The following is a 10,000-nucleotide window of genomic DNA, read 5'->3' on the forward strand; positions in this document are numbered from 1 at the left end:
GAAAGAGAAGGAGAGAGAAAGAGATTGAGAGAGAGAGAGAAAGAGAAGGAGAGAGGGAGAGAGATTGAGAGAGAGAGACAGAAAGAGAGAGAGAGAGAGAGAGAGAGAGAGAGAGAGAGAGAGAGAGTGGCTTACCTTTCTAGGTACTGTCATGGCAATGGGTTCACACTTCTTGTCATGAAGTTTATATAATCTGGAGAACAGAGAAAAGTCAGATTTAGAGAATAACCACAACAAATAGTCTCACATTAGCCTGCTGAGCTAAAGCCTACACCCTGTGCACCTGTGCATAACGTCTATCCCTAATTGTGTATGTGTGTGTGTGTGTGTGTGTGTGTGTGTGTGTGTGTGTGTGTGTGTGTGTGTGTGTGTGTGTGTGTGTGTGTGTGTGTGTGTGTGTGTGTGTGTGTGTGTGTGTATTGGCAGGAACCGGGTTACCGAGTAAAAGTAGATTTACCTCCCAAACCCACTTGATTTCCCGGGATAAATACTAGCGAGAAACTGGTAAATTATAATAAATGTTTTCTATGAATAGCATGATGTGAAATGGAACTGTTAAATAATTTGCACATAAATAATATACAAAGTCTAAATGTAGCTTCTCCATGGCCAATCTCTCTGCTTTCTCAATGATCAATCATCAACGCTCAGGGTGCTGACAAGACAGTTTTGGAATTGTTAGTTAGATTACTTGTTGGTTATTACTGCATTGTCGGAACTAGAAGCACAAGCATTTCGCTACACTCGCATTAACATCTGCTAACCATGTGTATGTGACAAATCAAATTCGATTTGATTTGATTTGATACGGTCTGATATACCACGGCTGTCAGCCAATCAGCACTCAGGGCTCAAACCACCCAGTTTATAATATAAATAATATGAATATTAACATTGCTGATTACATATAGTAATAATAAAGTGGTAAGCTTTACAACTTTGAGATTTGCATAGGCTCTTGTCGAACTCATATTCCTCTGTCAGCCTCACTGTCAGTGTTCAACCATTACATGTGATAACTATACAACAGAACAGATGAACAGAAATGACATTTCCTCCAGAAAACATTGATCTAAAAGCCACGCTCCTACTAAGCCACACCTCCGCTCCAGGGTTCCTTTTGGGACCTGTTGCTGCATTGCAACATTAAAGGTTCCTTCAAGAACCCCTCAACCCTCCGAAGGTGCAAATAGGAACCACTGACTAGCAATGGTTCCTTGAGTATCTCCAGGGGCTCCTTAATGATCTCCAGGGGCTCCTAAATGATCTCCAGGGGCTCCTTAATGATCTCCAGGGGCTCCTAAATGATCTCCAGGGGCTCCTAAATGATCTCCAGGGGCTCCTTAATGATCTCCAGGGGCTCCTAAATGATCTCCAGGGGCTCCTAAATGATCTCCAGGGGCTCCTAAATGATCTCCAGGGGCTCCTAAATGATCTCCAGGGGCTCCTTAATGATCTCCAGGGGCTCCTAAATGATCTCCAGGGGCTCCTTAATGATCTCCAGGGGCTCCTAAATGATCTCCAGGGGCTCCTTAATGATCTCCAGGGGCTCCTAAATGATCTCCAGGGGCTCCTTAATGATCTCCAGGGGCTCCTTAATGATCTCCAGGGGCTCCTTAATGATCTCCAGGGGCTCCTTGAGGATCTCCAGGGGCTCCTTGAGGATCTCCAGGGGCTCCGTAATGATCTCCAGGGGCTCCTTGAGGATCTCCAGGGGCTCCTTGAGGATCTCCAGGTTTTCCTTAATGATCTCCAGGGGCTCCTTGAGGATCTCCAGGTTTTCCTTAATGATCTCCAGGGGCTCCTTGAGTATCTCCAGGTTTTCCTTAATGATCTCCAGGGGCTCCTTGAGTATCTCCAGGGGCTCCTTGAGGATCTCCAGGTTTTCCTTAATGATCTCCAGGGGCTCTCCAGGGGTTCCTTGAGTGTAGTGTGCTTGTATGTGTGTGTGTGTGAGTGTGTTTGTATGTGTGTGAGTCTCCTACCTGGCAATCTCACACTTGCTGACATCCACTCCTCTCTTGGGCATGAAGCCCATCCCCTCTGAGGCTCCTTGCTGCTGAAGGTACTGAGGTAGTGGACATAGGGAGGTTCCTCTGTTATCTCAAAGTACCGGATACTACTGTCCCCCTGGAGAGGTGGGAGGGGAGAGCAAAGAGGAGAGTAGTGGGGAGGTGAGGTAAGGGGAGAGCAGAGGAGATGAGAGTAAGGGAGGCGAGAGGAGGGGTGGGAGAGGAGAGGTTGGGAAGGGATAGCAGGGGTGGGGAGAGGAGATGAAGGGAGAGGAGGGGTGAGGAGAGGAGGGGTGGAGAGCGGAGGTGAGGGGAGAGCAGAGGAGAGCAGAGCAGAGGAAAGAAGGTTGGGTGGGGAGGAGAAAGGAGAGGAGAGGGTAGAAGAGGGGAGGAGACAGGAGAGGGTAGAAGAGGGGAGGAGAAAGGTGGGAGAGGGTAGAAGAGGGGAGGAGAAAGGAGAGGAGAGGGTAGAAGAGGGGAGGAGACAGGAGAGGGTAGAAGAGGGGAGGAGAAAGGAGAGGAGATGGTAGAAGAGGGGAGGAGACAGGAGAGGGTAGAAGAGGGGAGGAGACAGGAGAGGGTAGAAGAGGGGAGGAGAAGGGAGAGGAGAGGGAAGAAGAGGGGAGGAGACAGGAGAGGGTAGAAGAGGGGAGGAGAAAGGGAGGGAGAGGGTAGAAGAGGGGAGGAGACAGGAGAGGAGAGGGTAGAAGGGGAGGAGACAGGAGAGGGTAGAAGAGGGGAGGAGAAAGGAGAGGAGATGGTAGAAGAGGGGAGGAGACAGGAGAGGGTAGAAGAGGGGAGGAGACAGGAGAGGATAGAAGAGGGGAGGAGAAGGGAGAGGAGAGGGAAGAAGAGGGGAGGAGACAGGAGAGGGTAGAAGAGGGGAGGAGAAAGGAGAGGAGAGGGTAGAAGACGGGAGGAGACAACATCATATACTACTAAAGCACATCAAACTCATTCCACGGAGGGCTAAATGGGTGTTTTCGCTCCTCCCTTGTACCTGATTGATGGAATAAGGTCACTCAATAGGAAGGAACTCCCCTCACCTGGTTGTCCAGGGCTTAATTGAAAAACCAGCAGAGGTCTTTGGAATGAGTTTGACAGCCCTGATCTAAAGGGAGGTTTACAGCACTAGTAGTACTAGAAGAGGTAGTGTTATCTACTGTCACTGTACACAGAGAGGTGTGTGTGTGTGTGTGTGTGTGTGTGTGTGTGTGTGTGTGTGTGTGTGTGTGTGTGTGTGTGTGTGTGTGTGTGTGTGTGTGTGTGTGTGTGTTCATAACATCATACCTTTCCACAGAGGTAAACCATGTTGGTGTAGGTGTGTGTGTGTGTGTGAGTGTGAGTGTGAGTGTGCGCGTGCGCGTGCGTGTGCGAGTGTGTGTGCGTGAGTGTGTGTGCGTGTGCGCGTGCGCGTGAGTGCGTGCGCGTGAGTGTGTGTGCGAGTGTGTGTGTGTGTGTGTGTGAGTGTGTGTCGGTGTGTGTGTTCATAGCATCATACCTTTCCACAGAGGTAAACCATGTTGGCGTCTGGGTCGTAGTAAGGTAACAACACACCGTTACTTGTGTCCAACTCCAGCAGAGCAATAGGTTCCTCAAAATGTGTCTGAAGGAAGATTAGAAAACACATGATTGATGTTCATTGTTCTTCAAGAGATACGAGTCATGGATATGAGTGTGTCTGTCCACACCTGTCCACTGTGTGTGTCCTGTCTGTCAACACCTGTCCACTGTGAGTGTCCTGTCTGTGTTTGTCAACACCTGTCCACTGTGTGTGTCCTGTCTGTGTCTGTCAACACCTGTCCACTGTGAGTGTCCTGTCTGTCAACACCTGTCCACTGTGTGTGTCCTGTCTGTCAACACCTGTCCACTGTGTGTGTCCTGTCTGTCAACACCTGTCCACTGTGTGTGTCCTGTCTGTCAACACCTGTCCACTGTGAGTGTCCTGTCTGTGTCTGTCAACACCTGTCCACTGTGAGTGTCCTGTCTGTCAACACCTGTCCACTGTGTGTGTCCTGTCTGTCAACACCTGTCCACTGTGAGTGTCCTGTCTGTCAACACCTGTCCACTGTGAGTGTCCTGTCTGTCAACACCTGTCCACTGTGAGTGTCCTGTCTGTGTTTGTCAACACCTGTCCACTGTGAGTGTCCTGTCTGTGTCTGTCAACACCTGTCCAATGTGTGTGTCCTGTCTGTGTCTGTCAACACCTGTCCACTGTGAGTGTCCTGTCTGTGTCTGTCAACACCTGTCCACTGTGTGTGTCCTGTCTGTGTCTGTCAACACCTGTCCACTGTGTGTGTCCTGTCTGTCAACACCTGTCCACTGTGTGTGTCCTGTCTGTCAACACCTGTCCACTGTGAGTGTCCTGTCTGTCAACACCTGTCCACTGTGAGTGTCCTGTCTGTCAACACCTGTCCACTGTGAGTGTCCTGTCTGGTTGTCCTGTCTGTGTGTCCTGTCTGTGAGCCCTGTCTGTGTGTCCTGTCTGTGTGTCCTGTCTGTGAGCCCTGTCTGTGTGTCCTGTCTGTGTGTCCTGTCTGTGTGTCCTGTCTGTGTGCCCTGACTGTGTGTCCTGTCTGTGAGCCCTGTCTGTGTGTCCTGTCTGTGAGCCCTGTCTGTGTGTCCTGACTGTGTGTCCTGACTGTGTGTCCTGTCTGTGTGTCCTGTCTGTGAGCCCTGTCTGTGTGTCCTGACTGTGTGTCCTGACTGTGTGTCCTGTCTGTGAGCCCTGTCTGTGTGTCGTGACTGTGTGTCCTGACTGTGTGTCCTGACTGTGTGTCCTGACTGTGTGTCCTGTCTGTGTGTCCTGTCTGTGAGCCCTGTCTGTGTGTCCTGTCTGTGTGTCCTGTCTGTGAGCCCTGTCTGTGTGTCCTGTCTGTGTGTCCTGTCTGTGTGTCCTGACTGTGTGTCCTGACTGTGTGTCCTGTCTGTGAGCCCTGTCTGTGTGTCGTGACTGTGTGTCCTGACTGTGTGTCCTGACTGTGTGTCCTGACTGTGTGTCCTGACTGTGTGTCCTGTCTGTGTGTGTGTGTGTCGGCTTGTGTCTGTGTTTATTACCGGGTCCCACAGGCCCAGCTCTCTCTGGCTCATCCTGGTGAAGCCAGTAGTGAACAGGTTTCCGTCTCTGGTGAAGATGGCCCTCATTGGTCGGATCCCATCGTGTGGAGCCATCCTCTCCTATTGGACAAAACGGAGAAGCCAGAGGCGTGTTGTAGTGAGCTTGACATTTACAGGTCGTTTCTGTTTGAGCCGTCATGTGCAGCTTTTACCATGAACGCAATCTCCATGGAAACGAGTGCATCGATGACAGGACTTTACAACACAACCCCCTCCCCAACTCACCACCACCCCTCCCCAACTCACCACCTCCCTCCCCAACTCAACACCACCACCTCCCTCCCCAACTCACCACCTCCCTCCCCAACTCACCACCACCACCTCCCTCCCCAACTCACCACCTCCCTCCCCAACTCACCACCACCACCCCCTCCCCAACTCACCACCTCTCTCCCCAACTCACCACCAACACCACCTCCCTCCCCAACTCACCACCTCCCTCCCTCCCACCCCCTCCCCAACTTACCACCTCCCACCCCCTCCCCAACTCACCACTTCCCAACCCCTCCCCTCCCCAACTCACCACTTCCCACCCCTCCCCAACTCACCACCTCCCTCCCCCAGCCCTCCCCAACTCACCACCTCCCTCCCCAACTCACCACCTCCCTCCCCCTCCCCTCCCCAACAAACCACCTCCCTCCCCCCTCCCCAACTCACCACCTCCCTCCCCCTCCCCAATTCACCACTTCCCACCCCCTCCCCAATTCACCACTTCCCACCCCTCCCCAACTCACCACCTCCCTCCCCCTCCCCAACTCACCACCTCCCTCCCCCTCCCCAACTCACCACTTACCAACCCCTCCCCTCCACAACTCACCACTTCCCAGCCCTCCCCAACTCACCACCTCCCTCCCCCCCCCCTCCCCAACTCACCACCTCCCACCCCTCCCCAACTCACCACTTCCCAACCCTCCCCAACTCACCACCTCCCACCCCTCCCCAACTCACCACCTCCCACCCCTCCCCAACTCACCACCTCCCACCCCTCCCCAACTCACCACCTCCCTCCCCCCACCCCTCCCCAACTCACCACTTACCTCCCCAACTCACCACTTCCCACCCCTCTCCAACTCACCACCTCCCACCCCACCCCAACTCACCACTTCCCTCCCCAACTCACCACTTCCCAACCCTCCCCAACTCACCACCTCCCACCCTCCCCAACTCACCACCTCTCACCCCCTCCCCAACTCACCACCTCCCACCCCTCCCCAACTCACCCACAACTCACCACCTCCCTCCCTCCCACCCCCTCCCCAACTAACCACCTCCCACCCCTCCCCAACTCACCACTTCCCAACCCCCTCCCCTCCCCAACTCACCACTTCCCAACCCCTCCCCTCCCCAACTCACCACTTCCCACCCCCCTCCCCAACTCACCACCTCCCACCCCTCCCCAACTCACCACCTCCCTCCCCCACCCCTCCCCAACTCACCACTTACCTCCCCAACTCACCACTTCCCACCCCTACCCAACTCACCACCTCCCACCCCACCCCAACTCACCACCTCTCACCCCCTCCCCAACTCACCACCTCCCACCCCTCCCCAACTCACCCACTTCCCACCCCACCCTCCCCAACTCACCCCACCCCTCCCCAACTCACCACCTCCCACCCCCCTCCCCAACTCACCACTTCCCACCCCCTCCCCAACTCACCCCACCCCTCCCCAACTCACCACCTCCCACCCCCCCCTCCCCAACTCACCACTTCCCACCCCCTCCCCAACTCACCACTTCCCACCCCTCCCCAACTCACCACCTCCCACCCCACCCCCTCCCCAACTCACCACTTCCCCCCTCCCCAACTCACCACTTCCCCCCCCTCCCCAACTCACCACCTCCCTCCCCCACCCCTCCCCAACTCACCACCTCCCACCCCACCCCTCCCCAACTCACCACTTCCCCTCCCCAACTCACCACTTCCCACCCTCCCCAACTCACCACCTCCCACCCCACCCCTCCCCAACTCACCACTTCCCACCCCCTCCCCAACTCACCACTTCCCACCCTCCCCAGCTCACCACCTCCCACCCCACCCCTCCCCAACTCACCACTTCCCACCCCTCCCCAACTCACCACCTCCCACCCCACCCCTCCCCAACTCACCGCTTCCCACCCCCTCCCCAACTCACCACTTCCCACCCCTTCCCAACTCACCACCTCACCACTTCCCACCCCCTCCCCAACTCACCACCTCCCACCCCACCCCTCCCCAACTCACCACTTCCCACCCCCTCCCCAACTCACCGCGACCACTCTCTCTTGCGGGGTCACAAACGCGGAGGCGTCGGTCCTTACAGGTGGTGCAGAACAGGCTGCCGTTACGGTTCCAGCTGACGTTGTAGATGAGGTCTGGGTGGTCGTCCATGGAGATGAGGGCCTCGCCAGTGCCCACGTTCCAGATTATTATAAGGTTATCACTGCCTGGGGGAGAGAGAGGGAGGGAGGGGAGGAGTAAAATTGTGTGTGAGTGTATGTACTTGCATTGAGTAGTATGTTGCGTGCGTGCGTGTGTGTGTGTGTGTGTGTGTGTGTGTGTGTACCTGCAGTGAGTAGTATGTTGCATGCGTGCGTGCGTGCGTGTGTGTGTGTGTGTGTGTGTGTGTGTACCTGCAGTGAGTAGTATGTTGTGTGTGTGTGTGTGTGTGTGTGTGTGTGTGTGTGTGTGTGTGTGTGTGTGTGTGTGTGTGTGCGTGCGTGCGTGCGTGCGTGCGTGCGTGCGTTTACCTGCAGTGAGTAGTATGTTGCGTGCGTGCGTGCGTGCGTGCGTGTGTGTGTGTGTGTGTGTGTGGGTGTGTGTGTGTGTGTGTGTACCTGCAGTGAGTAGTATGTTGCGTGCGTGCGTGCGTGCGTGTGTGTGTGTGTACCTGCAGTGAGTAGTATGTTGCGTGCAGTGGGGTGCCAGGTGACAATGCCAACACGTTTGGAGTGTCCCTCCAGCACCACAATGGGCTCTGATATGGGCTGGGTCCCCATCTGGTCAGGGATCTGCCACACCTGCAGGGGGACACAATATAACGTTACACATATAGGGGGACACAATATAACGTTACACATATAGGGGGACACAATATAACGTTGCACATATAGGGGGACACAATACAATGTTGCACATACAGGGGTACACAATATAACGTCACACATATAGGGGGACACAATACAACGTTACACATATAGGGGACACAATATAACGTTGCACATATAGGGGGGCAGAATACAAACGTTGCACATATAGGGGGCAGAATACAACGTTGCACATGCACATATAGGGGGACACAATATAACGTTGCACATATAGGGGACACAATACAACGTTACACATATAGGGGGACACAATACAACGTTACACATATAGGGGGACACAATACAACATTACACATACAGTAGCAGTCAAACATTTGGACACACCTACTCATTCAATGGTTTTTCTTTATTTTTACTATTTTCTACATTGTAGGACAATAGTGAAGACATCAAAACTATGAAATAACACACATGGAATCATGTAGTAACCAAAAAAGTGTTACACAAATCAAAATATATTTTATATTTTAGAATCTTCAAAATAGCCATCCTTTGCCTTGCTGACAGCTTTGCACACTCTTGGCATTCTCTCAACTAGCTGCATGAGGTAGTCACCTGGAATGCATTTCAATTAACAGGTGTGCCTTGTTAAAAATGTATTTGTGGAATTTGTTTCCCTCTTAATGCGTTTCAGCCAATCAGTTGTGTTGTGACAAGGTGGTGGTGGTATACAGAAGATAGCCCTATTTGGTAAAAGACCAAGTCCATATTATGGCAAGAACAGCTCAAATCAGCAAAGAGCAACAACAGTCCATCATTACTTTAAGACATGAAGGTCAGTCAATGCAGAAAATATCAGGAACTTTGAAAGTTTCTTCAAGTGCAGTCGCAAAAACCATGAAGCTCTATGAGTTAACTGTCTCTCACGAGGACCGCCACAGGAAATGAAGACCCAGAGTTACCTCTGCTGCAGAGGTTAAGTTCATTAGAGATACCAGCCTCTGAAATTGCAGCCCAAATAAATGCTTCACAGAGTTCAAGTAAACGATACATCTCAACATCCACTGTTTAGAGGAGACTGCGTGAATCAGGCCTTCATGGTCGATTTGCTGCAAAGAGACCACTACTAAAGGACACCAATAATAAGAAGAGGCATGTTTGGGCCAAGAAACACGAGCAATGGACATTAGACCGGTGGATATCTGTCCTTTGGTCTGATGAGTCCAAAATTGAGATTTTGGGTTCCAACCGCTGCATCTTTGTGAGCCGCAGAGTAGGTGAATGGATGATCTCCGCATGTGTGGTTTCCACTGTGAAGCATGGAGGAGGAGGTGTGATGGTGTGGGGGTGCTTTGCCGGTGACACTGTCAGTGATTTATTTAGAATTCAAGGCACCAGCATTCTGTAGCGATACACCATCCCATCTACTCTTAGTGGGACTATCATTTGTTTTTCAACAGGACAAGTATCTGGAACGACCTACCATTGTAAATAATAATTTGTTATTTAATTTTTTTACCCCTTTTCTCCCCAATTTTGTGGTATTCAATTGTTTTAGTAGTTACTATCTTGTCTCATTGCTACAACTCCCGTAAGGGCTCGGGAGAGACAAAGGTTGAAAGTCATGCGTCCTCTGATACACAACCCAACCAGCCGCACTGCTTCTTAACACAGCGCACATCCAACCCGGAAGCCAGCCGCACCAATGTGTTGGAGGCAACGTTGGCAACCTTGGCCGCACCTGGCAACCTTGGTTAGCGCGCACTGCGCCCGGATCGCCACAGGAGTCGCTGGTGCGCGATGAGACAAGGATTTCCCTACCGGCCAAACCCTCCCTAACCCA

The 10,000-nt window shown here is 52.7% G+C and overlaps 1 pseudogene; it reads right to left on the reverse strand.

The window, feature by feature from the left end:
• LOC135532295 (coronin-6-like) overlaps window positions 1–10,000 on the reverse strand; it is a 30,983-nt pseudogene that overhangs the window by 1,684 nt on the left and 19,299 nt on the right.

This window comes from Oncorhynchus masou, unplaced genomic scaffold (assembly GCF_036934945.1).
Source record: "Oncorhynchus masou masou isolate Uvic2021 unplaced genomic scaffold, UVic_Omas_1.1 unplaced_scaffold_1807, whole genome shotgun sequence".
Classification (NCBI taxonomy): Eukaryota; Metazoa; Chordata; class Actinopteri; order Salmoniformes; family Salmonidae; genus Oncorhynchus; species Oncorhynchus masou.